The sequence below is a fragment of the Mirounga leonina genome, unplaced genomic scaffold (assembly GCF_011800145.1).
Source record: "Mirounga leonina isolate KUSES-001 unplaced genomic scaffold, KU_Mleo_1.0 Mir_128, whole genome shotgun sequence".
NCBI classification, from domain to species: Eukaryota; Metazoa; Chordata; class Mammalia; order Carnivora; family Phocidae; genus Mirounga; species Mirounga leonina.
Genome location: NW_023270320.1, coordinates 23448013 through 23464233, shown reverse-complemented (window position 1 = coordinate 23464233; position 16221 = coordinate 23448013).

Below are 16221 nucleotides of genomic sequence, written 5' to 3'. Positions count from 1 at the left end.
TTTTTCCCTCATCAATATCTTGTTTGTTCTGATTCTTGTCCTTGAGGATCTAAGAATATTAGAGCTAGTGGTATTGTTACTATTCAGCCATTTAGGCAAGCCTCTCCTTTTAAGATGAGAAAGTGAGCTCAAGCCGATTTAGAAACAGTGAAACTCTACATTTTAATTTCTATTCTATAGGAATGTTCAACTCTTTGGATTGCAAACTCCTTGAGTGTTGGAATTTGTTTTACTTTTTTTTTTAATTTAATTTTTTTATGTTATGTTAGTCACCATATATCATTAGTTTTTGATGTAGTGTTCCATGATTCATTGTTTGCATATAACACCCAGTGCTCCATGCAATACGTGCCCTCTTTAATACCCATCACCAGGCTAACCCATCCACCCACCCCCCTCCCCTCTAGAACCCTCAGTTTGTTTCTTGGAGTCCATAGTCTCTCATGGTTCATGTTCCCCTCCGATTTCCCCCCCTTCATTTTTCCCTTCCTTCTCCTAATGTCCTCCATGCTATTCCTTATGTTCCACAAATAAGTGAAACCATATGATACCTCTCCAAAGGCTAGTGACACAAAAGCAAAAATGAACTTTTGGGACTTCATCAAGATAAAAAGCTTCTGCACAGCAAAGGAAACAGTCAACAAAACAAAGAGGTAACCCACAGAATGGGAGAAGATATTTGCAAATGACATATCAGATAAAAGGCTAGTATCCAAAATCTATAAAGAACTTCTCAAACTCAATACCCAAAAAACAAATAATAAAGTCAAAAAATGGGAGAAGACATGAACAGACACTTTTCCAAAGAAGACATACAAATGGCTGACAGACACATGAAAAAGTGTTCATCATACTTAGCCATTGGGGAAATTCAAATCAAAACCACATTGAGATACCACCTTACACCAGTTAGAATGGCAAAAATTGACAAGACAGGAAACAACAAATGTTGGAGAGGTGGTGGAGAAAAGGGAACCCTCTTACACTGTTGGTGGGAATGCAAGTTGGTACAGCCACTTTGGAAAACTTGTGTGGAGTTTCCTCAAAAAATTAAAAATAGAGCTACCCTATGACCCAGCAATTGCACTCCTGGGAATTTGTTTTACTTTAATAAGTCCCCAGTGATACAATGTTGGCAATATTACAGATGTTGAAACAGTATGTTCGGAATGCAGATACCTCTCTGCCCCTAGTCATACAGTGGCAAGGTCAGTGGCACAACCAGGATGAGCCCTATACCTACTGATCACTAGTGAAGAACTCTGCCACTGAATTCTTCCTCCCAAATTGTCTCCTACTAGGAGAAAAAAAAAATCTATGTCTTTGCTTTCTTTTCTTTTTTTTTTTTTTTAAGATTTTATTTATTTGCGAGAGAATGAGAGACAGAGAGCATGAGAGGGAAGAGGGTCAGAGGGAGAAGCAGACTCCCTGCTGAGCAGGGAGCCTGATGTGGGACTCGATCCCGGGACTCCAGGATCATGACCTGAGCCGAAGGCAGTCGCTTAACCAACTGAGCCACCCAGGCGCCCTCTTTGCTTTCCATATAAAAAGAATTCTAAACATTTCTGCAAATACTAGCCAACTATTCTACTTTAAAATTTGGCTTCAAACTTCCAAGTAGATGTTACCATGATAGTTGACACAGAATTTCCCAACTCCAATAAATAATTAACAAAAATTTAAAACTCAGAGAAAAAGCTAGTAGGAGTTAAACAAAATGGAACAACTCAAGGCCACAAATTTCATAGAAAGAGAAGGAGAGAAAGAGAATAAAAAGAAAAAAAGTTAGAAAAGGAAAGAATGATAAAACATTGGTTTATCTCCTAACTTTTTCTTCACTCTTTGATAGGTGGTACTGGGGATATCAACAAAATTAAGACCCCCCCAAAAAACAAATGAGACTCCACATGAAGTGGTTTTAAAGCTGAAGGCAAATTATGCCAAGGGAATATACTAATTCCTGGAAGAGAATATATGTGTATATTTTTAAAGATTTTTTATTTATTTATTAGAGAGAGAGAGAGAGTATGTGTGTGTGTGTGTGTGCACGCATGTGAGTGGGGGAAGGGGAGAGGGAGAAAGAGAAGGAAAAGCAAACTCCCCATGAGCGGGGAGACAGATGCAGGACCCAGGGCCCCAGGATCATGATCTGAGCCGAAGGCAGATGCTTAACCAACTGAGCCACCCGAGCCCCAAAGGTATATTTAAAACAACCTAAAATTCATATGGAAATGCAAGGACACAGAATAATAGCCAAACCATTTTCAAAAAGAACAAAGTTGGAATACTTATACTTCCTTATTTCAGAATTTACTACAAAACCACAGTAATTAAGATAATGTGGTACTGATATAAGGGTAGACTTTTAGATCAGTGAAATAGAAATGAGAGTCCAGAAGTAGAGTCTCATATTTATGATCAACTGATTTTCATCAAAATACCAAGACAACTGGTAGAGGAATTATCTCTTCAACAAATCTCAAAGCACAAATGACAACACAAAGAATGAATTGGCTTCATAAAATTAAATACTTTTGCACTTCAATGGATACCATCAAGAAAGTAAAAAAACAACCCATAGAATGGGAAAAATATTTACATATTATATATTTAAGAGACTTGTGTCTAGAATATATAAAGGACACGTATACTCAGTAACAGAAAGGCAACTAATGCAATTAAAATATAGGTAAAGAATTTGAATAGAAATTCCCCCAAAGAAGATGCACAAGTGGCCAATAAGCAAATGAAAAGATGTTAAACAATATTACTTACCAGGGAAACAAAAGTCAAAATCATCATAAAATGCCATTTATATGTACTAGGATGGCTATGCTAAAAAAGAGATAATAGTAAGTGTTGACAAGGATGTGGAGAAATTGCACTCTGACACATTGTTTGTGAAATGTAAAATAATGCAGCTACTTAGTAAGAGAGTCTAGTAGTTCCTCAAGAGGCTCACTGTAGAGTTACCATATGGCCCAGAACCCCCATTCTTAGGTCTGTATGGAAGAGAAATGAAAACATGTCCATTCAAAAATGTGTACATAATGTTCATAGTAGCATATCTATCAGAGCAAAAAGTAGGAACAAGTCAAATATAAATCAATGGATAATAAAATATAGTAAATCCACACAATGGAATATTATTTGGCAATAAAAAGGGATGAGTTTTAATACATGTTACAATATGGATGAACCTTGAAAACATGCTTACTGAAAAGCCAGTCAGATAAGATCGCATAATCTATGATTCGACTTATATAAAATGTCCAGAATCCACAAATCTATAGACTGAAAATAGATGAGTGGTTGCTTCGGACTGCAGGGGATGCAATGGTTGAGGTGAGGTGTGATAGCTAAAGGGTTTCTTTTAAGGGTTATAAAGATGCTCTAACACTGATTATGGAGATGGATGCCCAACTCTGCGAACATACTAAAAGTCATTCATGTACCCTTGAAATGGATATATTTGATGAAATGTAAACTATTTCTCAGTAAAACTGCTTTAAAAATAGAACAAAGGATTTCCAGGCAAGATGGCAGAGGAGGACGACTCTGAGCTCATCTTATCCCATGAATACAACTAGAAAACATCCACATCAGTGTAAACAACCCAGAAAATGATCTGAAGACTGACAGATGTATTGTAGAGAAGAGGCCATATCGAAGAGGATAGGAAGAGTGGAGATGAGATTGGGAGCTAAATGGACCCATAGGACTATCCATGGGAGGGAGGGACACTGTGGATACAGAGAGGGGATAGAAATAGACCTCACACCAAGCACCCCAGGCCCAGGGAACCCCCATGGGGAAGATGAATCACTATAACATTTGGCCTTGAAAACCAGAGGGGCCTACTTTTGAGAGTTTTTTTTACAATCAGTGGGGCTTAACAACTAGAACCTTAAAAATCAGCAGGCTCAGCTCTGGAAGAGTCAGAAGTCAAGAGGAAACTGAGTCCCTACCTTAAAGAGATAGCACAGCAAACAGCCCTGTGGAGATACAGCATAGAATCAGGAGTTTGAAAAACACCTGGGTATATGGGAAGACTTATTTACTAATATCAGAGTATGTGCTGGAGGGTCAAGGATCTTTAGGAGACTCCTCCATGAACAAAGGAGTTGGCAGGTGCCATTTCCTTCCCCTATGACCAGCCTAGACACACAGGCACCTTTAGGAAGCTGTGTATCGCCAACACTCACTACCTAAGTTGCTAAGAGAGTGCCACACTCCCACGTTCTCCTGCAAACATGCCCCTTCAGCCAGGCCCCAGCTGCAGGTCTCCTCTCATAGGAGACCCATGCAAACCCTGCTAACGCCACATGCCCACTCCCAAGCTCTCCTGCAGACTCACCAACTCCAACCCTGCATCAGGAGTTTTCTAATCCTGCTCCAGGTCCCTCCCATCAAGAGACATGAGCAAAGCTTACTAACATTGTATGCCCCACCCCTGCATTCTCCAATGTATGCCCTTGGCCAGAGACCATCCAAAGTGATGCCACAAGCCTGGCAGTGTGTAAGCAACCCCAACAGAGGCCACCACCACAAGAAGCAAGAAAAATCTCAGACAACCTATCCCTACACTTAAAGATCTAGGAAAAAAAGAAAAAAGAAAACATCAAACCAGTAGAAGAGAAGATAAAATAAAGATTCAAACAGAAATAAAGGAAATGGAAAACTGAAAACACAATAAAACAGGCCAGAGAAACCAGGAGCTAGTTCTTTGAAAAGATCAACAAAATTGTTAATTCTCTAGTCAGACTCAACAAAAGAGAGGGAGGGAGAGAGAGACTCAAATAAAATCATAAATGAGAGGGGAAAAATAATAACCACCAGCACAGAAATACAAACAATTATAAGAGAATATTATGAAAAATTATATGCCAACAAATTGGACAACTGAGAAGGAATGGATAAATTCCTAGAAACATATGACCTCCCAAAAGTGAAGCAGGAAGAAATAGAAAATTTGAACTGACTGATTACCAACAAAGAAATTGAATCAGTAATCAAACTACTCCCAATGAACAAAAATCCAGGACCAGATGGCTTCACAGGTGAATTCTACCAAACATTTAAAGAAGTTAATACCTACTCTTCCTAAGCTATCCCAAGAAACAGAAATCCCCAAATTCATTCTACAAAACCTGCATTACCCTGAAAACAAAACCAGGTGAAGACACTACAAAAAAGAGAACTACAGGCCAGTATCTCTAATGAACACAGATGCAAAAATCCTCAACAAAAATTAGCAAAACACATCCAACAGTACATTTAAAAAAATCATTCATCATGATTAAGTGGGATTTATTCCTGGAATGCAAGGGTGGTTCAGTATTTGCAAATCATTCAATGTGATACATCGCATCAACAAGAGAAAGGATAAAAACAATATGAACATTGTAATAGATGCAAAAAAATTATTTGACAAAATACAATATCCATTCATGATAAAAACCCTTATCAGAGTAGGTTTAGAGGGAAAATGTCTTATAAAGTCTATCTCTGAAAAACCCACAGCTAACATCATACTCAATGATGAAAAACTGAGAGCTATCCCCCAAGATCAGAACAACACGAGGATTTCCACTCACACCACTTTATTCAACATAGTACTGGAAGTCCCAGCCACAGCAATCAGGCAAGAAAAAGGAATTAAAGGCATCCAAACTGGTGTAAGGAAGAAGTAAAACTTTCACTATTTGCAGATGACATAATACTATATACAGAAATCCCTAGAGCTGATAAATGAATTCAGTAAGGTCAGTCACATGACACAAAATCAATGTACAAAAATCCATTACACTTCTGTACACTAATAAAGAAGTAGCAGGGAGAGAAATGAAGAATATAACCCCATTTACGATTGCACCAAAAATAATAAAACACCTTGGAACAAACTTAACCAAGGTGAAAGACCTGTACTCTGAAAACTACAAAACCACTGATGAGAGAAATTGAAGACACAAATGAAAAGACATTCCATGCTCATGGATTGAGATAAAAATATTGTTAAAATGTCTATACTACCCAAAGCAATCTACAGATTTAATACAATCTCTATCAAAATATCAACAGCATTTTTCACAAAACTAGAATAGATAATCCTAAAATTTGTATGGAACCAAAAAAGACCCAGAATAGCCAAAGCAATCTTGAAAAAGAACAAAATTGGGGTATCACAATCCCAGATTTCAAGATATACAATAAAGCTGTAGTAATCAAAATAGTACTATACTGGCACAAAAATAGGCACATAGATCAATGGAAGACAGTAGAGAGCCTTGAAATAAACCCACAATTCTATGGTCAATTAATCTTCAACAAAGGAGGCAAGAGGAAAAAAGACAAGGGGAAACAGCCTCTTCAATAACTGGTGTTGGGAAAACTGGACAGCTACATGCAAAAGAATGAACAGGAGCCCTTTCTTAGCCCATGCACAAAAATAAACTCAAAATGAATTAAGGATCTCAACATAGACCTTAAATCATAAAAATCCTAGAAGAGATCACAAGCAGTAATTTATCTGACAATGGCCTTAGCAACATTTTTCTAGATATGTCTCTTGAGGCAAGGGAAATAATAGCAAAAATAAACTTTTGGGACTACATCAAAATAAAACGCTTCTGCACAGTGAAGGAAACAATCAACAAAACTAAATGGCAACCTACAGAATGGGAGAAGATATTTGCAAATGATATATCTGATAAGTAGTAGCCAAAATATATAAAGAACTTATACAACTCCACACCAATAAAAGAAATAATTCAATTTAAAAAGGGCAGACTATATGAACAGACATTTCTCTAAAAGACATACGGATGGCCAATAGATACATGAAAAGATGCTCAACATTACTCATCATCAAGGAAAGGCAAATGAAAATCACAATGAGATATCACCTCACACCTGTCAGAATGGCTAAAATCAGAAACACAAGGAAAAAGTACTGGTGAGGATCAGAGAAGGAACACTTTTACACTGTTGATGGGAATGCAAACTGGTGCAGTTACTGTGGAAGACAGTATAGAATTTCCTCAAAAACTTAAAAATAGAATTATCATATGATCCATTAATTATACTCCTGGGTATTTACCCAACAAATATGAAAACAAAAATTTGAAGGGATATATGTACCCCTATGTTTACTGCAGCATTATTTACTATAGCTAAATTATGGAAACATCTCAAGTGTCCATTGATAGATGAATGGCCAAGATGTGGTACCCACAATGCGTGCATGCACACACACACATACACACACACACAGGAATATTATTCATTCATAAACAAAAGAATGAAATCTTGCCATTTGCAGCATCTATGGATCTAGAGAGTATAATGCTAAGTGAAATAAGTCAGAGAAATATAAATATCATGATTTCACTCATATGTAGAATTTAAGAAACAAAACAAATGAAGAGAAAAAGAGACAAACCAAAAAACAGACTCATATGGAGAACAAACTGCTCGGTACAGAGGGGAGGAGGCTGGGAGGATGGGTGAAACAGCTGAAGGGGATTAAGAGTATAATTATGATGAGCACTGAATAATGTACAGAATTGTTGAATCTCCTTATTGTACACCTGAAATTAATATAACACTTAAAAAGTAAAAAATAAGTAAAAAAGTAAAAAATAGAACAGAGGAATTCTTGGGAAAAAACCAATTCTCTTAACAAAAATCTCCAAAATTCAGAAATTCAAGGATCATCAGATTTTTTAAACAATTTAATTAAGGAATGCTAATTCTCAAAATCACACATATTTCAAAAAGATCTGAGGCCTGTTTTGCTAGATTTGAATAATATAAATAGCCCCCACATATAACTTTATATTTCTCATTTTTACTATCATTTAACTTATTAATTCCTTTCTTGTTCAATTTTCATTTCTTTCACTTACTGCTGAGAATCCCTAAACTTTATTTTAAAGAATAATTTTAGATAGATTTTTTTTATAGTGTTACCAAATACACTGAGGAAAAGATAATGTTCTCTTTCTTTGAAATGTAATCCTTCTTTGTTAACTTCAGTGTAAATATGCATAAGGAATGACTCACATTTAAATAACTACAAATAAAATCCAGGAACTATATTTGAGGAGAGCCAGATTGTCATCCTGTAGGTCTTCTAAGCTCTGAAACTGCAGCCAGTGGTTATATATCCTGTTATTCTCAACTTCTTAAAATGTAAGAATTATCCCTTCATATTTTTCATAACAATTCACCCACCACAAAGCATATTTGTTTGGAGACCTCTTCAGTGACTTTTCACAACAGGGAGAATAAATTATAGATTTCTATCATTTAAATGTTTCATTCCTATGGGTGGCCTCAGAGTATTTGAATATGACTAGACTTCTTCATTATTGTTATTTTAACCTTATATTCATACAGATAACATGAATTTTTTCTCCTTTTAGAAAAGCTTTTTGTGTGTACATGTGCATTTGAGTCCTCTTAGAAGGGCCAATATCAGTGGTCGGTCTCATATCCACTGATGAAGAACATGTCTTTTACATCTGCATTTTATTATGTCATATGATAAAAGCTAAGGCAAAGTTCTGGATGATGAGCAGCCAAAAGTGTCTTAAAAGCTGAAAACAGGGCGCCTGGGTGGCTCAGTTGGTTAAGCAACTGCCTTCGGTTCAGGTCATGATCCTGGAGTCCCTGGATCGAGTCCCGCATCGGGCTCCCTGCTCGGCAGGGAGTCTGCTTCTCCCTCGGACCCTCCCCCCTCTCATGTGCTCTCTCTCTCATTCTCTCTCTCTCAAATAAATAAATAAATAAATAAATAAATAAATAAATAAAGCTGAGAACAAGTTATGCTCAGAATGCGTGAGTTTCTGGAATGGATATCAAAATTTAGCTGCTATGGAACCAGCATTCCATTCATTGTGGGAACTTGCTTTTTGAAAAGGAGTACCCCTAAGTTAAAAATGGTAGCTCTAGCCTCCTACATAAATTAGCACAGTTACCTCTCACAGTATGGTGGAAAGCACATGGACTTTGAGATCATGGACCCTACGTCTAACTCTGTTCTGGCATCTTCTATTAGGGCCACTTGAAGCCAATGACTCCGATTCTCCTTACCTTAGTGTTCTCACCTATAAAATGCATATAATGTTACTTACTTGGTAGAATTGTTGAGATAATTCATTGAAACGGCATATGTAAATTACCTATCAGAGTGCTGAGACACAAACTGATTTTAATAGTGGAATTAAGATGCACAATATCATAAAGACAGAAGCTAGATACTCAGTAACATTAGTTTTTATTCTGCTTCTCTCATATTCTAATGCTATGGATTGTGTAGGTTATTTGTATAAATCCAAGTATATATAGGACCAAATTGATTAGTATTATATAATCCTTTAAGTATGGCAATCATAGATTTTGTAATTAAGAGAGGAGTTCGCTCCAATTTTCAATATAATTTTTAAGACAGAAATTTCAAAATAAAACTAGTGAATTTCCAGGCCAAAATAATAAAATATCAAACTATGATAATAATGTGCTTTTGCTCAAAATTAAAATATTTGAAGAGAGAATTCTTAATATTAGCTTCATAGATTAACATGAATTATTAAAATTGTAATATTAATTTATACTCATTATATCTCTCATGATAAAAATTTTATACCTCTTAAGCAACTCTTGATTCTTAAAATACAATAAATGTTTTAGCACCTACTATGTGCCAATTAAGTGCTTATAATACATCAGTGAACAAAACAAAGATATCATCTTTGAAGAGTTGACATTCCAGAAGGGGGAGACAGACAATAAATTATACACATAAAAATAAGCAAACTGTGTAGTATGTTTGAAGGTGGTGAATTCTTTAGGAAGTAAAAAAAATATATAACAGGGCAAGGAGAATTAAGAGTTTAAGATGATACATTTTTTAAGAGGCGGTGAGGGTAGGCCTTATTGAGAAGAATTTTAAGTGAAATTGCTTAAAGGGTATGAGGAGTTTAGCCATGAGAGTTAATTAGGTAGTGTTACATCCAGAAGGAATGGTTGGTGCAAAGGCCCCAGGGGCAAGAATGTGCTTAGTATATTTGAGAAACAGCAAGGGGTAGTGTCTGGAAGAATGTGTGAAATGGAAGTTATTAAAGATGTGCTCAAATAGGCAACAGAGAAACCTCATCATGTACGACCTTGTAGGCCATTACAAGACTTTACACTTTTACTCCAAGTGAAATCAGGAGCGTTTGGGGCAGAATGACAGTTTCTGACCTATATTCCAAAGGAACACTGCTCCTGTGTTGAGAACAGATGCTATGCTATGGGGAGAAGCATGGACACAGGGAAACCTGTTAGGAGATCATCAAAGTCAAGGAAATAAAATAATAGCTTAAAGGAGGTAGAAAGGAAGTGGTGACGGTCTAGATTCAGGGCATATTCTGAAGCCAACCTGATAAAATAGATGTGGGATATGAAAGGAGAGAAATCAATGATTCCAATGCTCTGGACTTGAGCAAGTGATGGAGTTTTCATTGACTTTGATAAGGAAGGCTGCAGTTTGATTACATTTGAGGGATGTGGAAATTGGGTAGTGTTGAGTTTGGCAGGTCTATTAGTAATCCAAGTGGAGATATGGAGGAGGGTGGTAGGTATGTGAGACCCAAGTTCAGGAGAGTGATCTTGACTATGGAAGTGACTTTTGGATCATTGGCCTACAAATGGTATTTTTTTATTTTATTTTATTTTTTTTATTCTTATGTTAATCCCCTACATTACATCATTAGTTTTAGATGTAGTGTTCCATGATTCGTTGTTTGTGCATAACACCCAGTGCTCCATGCATAATGTGCCCTCCTCAATACCCACCACCAGGCTAACCCATCCTCCCACCCCCCTCCCCTCTAGAACCCTCAGTTTGTTTTTCAGAGTCCATCATCTCTCATGGTTCGTCTACCCCTCCAATTTCCCCCGCTTCATTCTTCCCCTCCTGCTACCTTCTTCTTTTTTTTTTTTCTTAACATATATTGCATTATTTGTTTCAGAGGTACAGATCTGAGATTCAACAGTCTTGCACAATTCACAGCGCTTACCAGAGCACATACCCTCCCCAGTGTCTATCACCCAGTCACCCCATCCCTCCCACCCCAACCCCCACTCCAACAACCCTCAGTTTGTTTCCTGCGATTAAGAATTCCTCATATCAGTGAGATCATATGATACATGTCTTTCTCTGTTTGACTTATGTTGAGCGAAATAGGCCTACAAATGGTATTTAAGGAATGAGACTGGAAAGATTATCTAGAAGCTGAAAGTATACAAGGAGTAGAGAACTTAAGATATTCCAACATTAAGGAGCAGAAAGAAGAATGAATGAGATTGGAGGAAAACCAAAGAGAATGTAATATTCCGGAAGCCAGGTGGGGAAAAGTATGGAGAAAAAAGTATACAACTCTATCAAATGCGGCTGAAAAGTTGAGAAATACAAAGAATGAACATTAACTCTTGGATTTAGCCATATGGAAGTCACTGTGACCCTTAACAAAGCAGTTTTAAGGGAATGGATGAACTGAAACCTGGATTCAAACACATTAACAGAGACTAAGGGGAACTTGAGCAATGAAAACGGGTTAATTCTTGGAGGAGTCATACTAAAGGATAATAAGTGGATGTAAAGGATTTTAAAGAATGAAATGACAATAGTAATGGTAGCACTTTGGTAGAGAAGAAAAGGCTGATGACATAGGATAGAGAGAATTGCTTTCGTGCAATAGACAACCAAGGGTAGGCTCTAATGCATAAGTGCAAGGGTTGTATCTACATAGAATCATATATATCCTATGGTTCTGGGCAGGAGGACAAAGTTCATGGGTAGAGGAAAGTGAGGTGACATGTGTTTTGGGCTAGCCACAACCTACAATAGCCAATGTTGGGATGAGACTGGCCCTTATGGTTCTTATTATGACTGCAAGATGCCCTGAGGAAAACTTTGATGTAATCAGGAAACTTTGGGGGGATAAAACAGTTTATTATTTATAAGAACTGGAAATTACACAGCAACACCTGGGGCCCCACAGATAGAGAGAGAGAGAGAGAGAGAGAGAGAGAGAGAGAATGAGCACAAAAGAGTGCACAGGGGCCAGGGTTTTAGTGCAGCAGAGAGTAGGGGCCTAGGGGTTTACGAGCTCACTCCTTATTGGTGAATTTCAAACATAAGAATGGAAATTTGAAGTGCAAGAAAAAGACAAGAGGTCCAAATGGTCAGCTATGGAAATCAATCAAGATTTCTAAATCAAGGGAGCCTCAGTGCAGGAAGGTGACGTGGCTCTTTATCTAGTTACATGGCTAGCAATGCATTTATTTGAGATCAAAGTCTTTGAAGTAGAGGTCTCTTTGAAAGGGATGCCTCCACAATCAAAACTTAAGCCAGGTACTTGCCTTTCAAAAAAGAAAAAGAAACCCTGTCAGGACTTACACTAAAATGTCATACTAAGATTCTGTAGAAACTTTCTTCTAATTTGAATTTTTTTAATGAAGTAAGATTATCAGCTGGGAGCACAGATGGAGTGGCAGTACTGAAGACTGAGGACTCAGAAGGCATGCAAGTCATCTAGATGTTTGGATAGACTGGCAAGTAGAACATAATTGTTGGAAAAATCGAGGACCTTCTTGATAATTGTGGACAGGATCTGCATGTGTGTGAATTTAACGTGTCACTAGTCAACTTGGTTGCGATTTTTGCCCAATCACATTCAGTTACATGGATGTAGATGTGGAATAAACAGAGGTTGGTTTTAACCAAGATTGTAGTTTCAACCAAATTACCACCAACATGGTGATGTGAAAAACAGGACATCTATTCTCTGTTCTAACTCCGAGTCAGTATCATTGAGCTGAAATCAGTGTGGCATACTTTTTCTAGAGGCAAATCCATTTCTTGCCTCTTCCAGCTTTTGGTGGCTGCCAGCATTCTTGGGCTCATTGTGGCTGCATCACTCCAAACTCGGCCATGTGGTCACATTGCCTTTTCCTCTTGGATGTGTCAAATCTCTCTCTGCCTCCCTCTTATAGAGATACATGTGATTGCATTTAGGATCCACATAGAAAATTCAGAATAATCTCTTCCTCTCAAGATTCTTAATTTAATCACATCTGCAAAGTCGGTTTGTTCGTTTGTCATTTGAAGTACTATTCACAGGTTCAGGGATCAGGAGATGGATCTCTTTTGTGGAGCCATTATTCAGCCTACCACACTGAGAAGAAAGAAAAGGAGGGACACATATTCCAGGGAGAGATTATAATGACTGGTCTTGGAATTTAGCTTCATTAGAATTGCTGTTATAGATTAAGTGAGCTGGAAAAATAAGAGACGATGGTCACGGAACATTAATTTATGAAATAGAAATAATGACTTTTGTACATAATGGTAACTGCAAATTTTAACACATGGAGGACGGAGGACATGGTTATTGAAGAATAGGTTAAGAAACTGAGAAACCAAAGAGTTGGAAAGATCACACTTAGATATACTGAAATGGTCAAAAATTAAGGTAGAAGTAGATAGAATCAGTACATAGATAGAAGTTGTAAACCAAAGAATAAATGAAAATAGCATAGAATTTAAGTTCACAATATTCAGTCTTTATGTGAGGGATACATATGTGTCTTGTAAATTCAGATGTAAATTTATCATTCCCCAGAAAATGAAATAGTTCTATTTAGAGAAAAAGTTTAACAAGCCATCATGTTTTTTTCTAACATATATTGTATGCCTGTGTTCTTAGGCACTGTACAATGTAGCCTGGGATCATCAATACGGACATGAGTTCATCCTTTGGGTTAGAGGGCAATGATGCTTCCAGTGTCTATCAGGGTGTCTAGAAAGGTTTCCTTTTCCTTTTGCTCTAGACAGCTGTGTTTTTTAAGGCTTGTATTTTCTATTTATATGTTCTGTCACCTTTCTTGGTGTTTGGCTGTCATCTGTCGCTGAATTTTGCTGTTAGTGTGCTTTTAAGCTCTTGCATTCCAATTTGTAGTTTATAAAATGTCTTAGGTAGGGCAAACCCAGAGACAAGCTAATTATAATTGTGTTCTACAAATGAGGAATGTGACTCTGAATGAGATACTCTGCTTCTGAATAAAGTTTATAGATGACAAAGCCTATGAGCAGATAGTCCATCTTGTATGGCTATTTCTCATTTGTACTTGTGCCATGAATATTCAGATAGTCTATTTTATTCTATTATTTATTATTTTTCTATTGGTACTCTATTCAGATACCATATGTGTGAACACTAATAAATATCCACAGAGATTAAGGGCCTGAATCTCAATGGATGATATGCGAGGGTAGTGGATATACCAGTCTGAGTTCTGTCTGGAAACAGACAGCTCATTCGAATTGGGCATTTTGAGAAGAGTTTAAATAGAGGAGAATTTACAGAGCTGCAGGCAGGATTTAGGAAAAGCGACAAAGGATCTTATAATAGCTGAGGCTAGTAACAGGAAGTGGTTTCTGGTCTAAGCCTGAAGGGGCAAATAAGAGACATTTTTACCTAAAATCTGGAGACATCCCTGTACTGAGAGGGCTACCTGAGAGGAAGGGTCATCCTTCCTAGACAGAGCAAGTCAGCCTATCAACACTGGCAGGGAGAAAAACAGAGGAATTAAGAGCCATACCTCGTTTCCTTCCACCATCATTTCCTTCAGATGGCTCCCATCAGACAAGGTCGACCAGAAATCAGAAAGCAAACCCACTGATTTAATTTGTATACTGGGACTCTTGGAGGCAGAAAGCAGGTAGAACTGGGTAGAGAGTGGGTATAGAGGGACAACCAGAAGATATTCAGCATATTTATAAGAAAATCTGAACCATTCCAGCAAAGAGCAGCATATTAAAATATTATATGTAGTAATTGGAGTAATATTGGTTTTACATGAATATTATAAAAATGTAACTAATGTAACTATAGTGATATATCATCTCTTTTGGGTTTCCTGAAAGTAAATCATCTCTACAACTTAGGAACAGTTTCAGAAAGAAGCAAACAACAAAATGTATTGCTGATGTTAATATTTCATTTAAGGTGAAAAGTTAGGATTACTCTTTTATTATCTATAAAGTATAAGAAAACACCAGATTCAATAGACTGACTTTTCTCAATATCAAATAATTATTATTTTGATAGGTCATTTTCAATAGAGAATTTATGAAGAGGGTTTAGGTATAAGCCAAAGTGATATAGTAATCTTATGGGGGAAAAGAATGTTGTCTTTGTTATTTTTTTGGCAAATGACTTTACCTATATCCTTCTAGAAGGAAATACATAGCTCACTTTTACCACAAAGTTATTACATGCATATTATGCTTTCTTATATAGCATATTCATATTCAATCCAATTTTAAAATAGAAAAAAACTACACGCTGATCTTGACAATATGTTTCTACTATTCATAGTTTATAGACCAGATGTTATTTTCTGAAGTTCAAGTAATTAATGCAAGAATTTTATAAATTTCATGAGGGTATTTCAGAATCGGTAATATAATACTTCGGCAGAAAAAAAAAAGAAAATCTTGTTATAATGATCAAGGAAAATCACATTTAAAATGTCCAAAATCCAGAAGAATTCAATCTACCAAGAACAATTTATATTTATTTTCTTAATGTTCTTTCTAAATATATGAGAGCATAGACACCCTTCTATAATAGCTTAACTGGTTTTTTGTTTTTGTTTTTGTTTTTTTAGAAAAATTTTTGTTCCTATAATCAGAGGGAAAGTTCTACATTCTATTCAACTCAACGAGCGAGAACGCTTCAGAATTCATGGCAGAATGACCTAGAAAGAATACTTTAACTGCAGGCTATGAAAAAGATAAACAAAATCTTATTATCTGTAGGTAATGTGCTATTACTGTTGTATTTCCAAACCCAAAGGGTCTGTTCCATATCCATTTTCTATAACTGAACAATTTTGGTAAGGTCTTTTTTTTTTTTTTTTTTTCATAACATTAAGTAAAAACAGAAGTTTCCATGCTAAGTGAAACTAAATAGATGCTAATGTCTCTTTTAGGGTTTAAACCTTTCAGTTCAGGAAAGATGCCTGATAGCGCATCTCTGTTTACATGTTTGTTAGGCATATTGGAGCATAAAAACGAATGTGACACAATTAATAATCCATATGTACAACAACTTTTTAATTCACCCCATGCCGGGTACTGTGCTCAGTTGTTGAAGGTACTGAAAG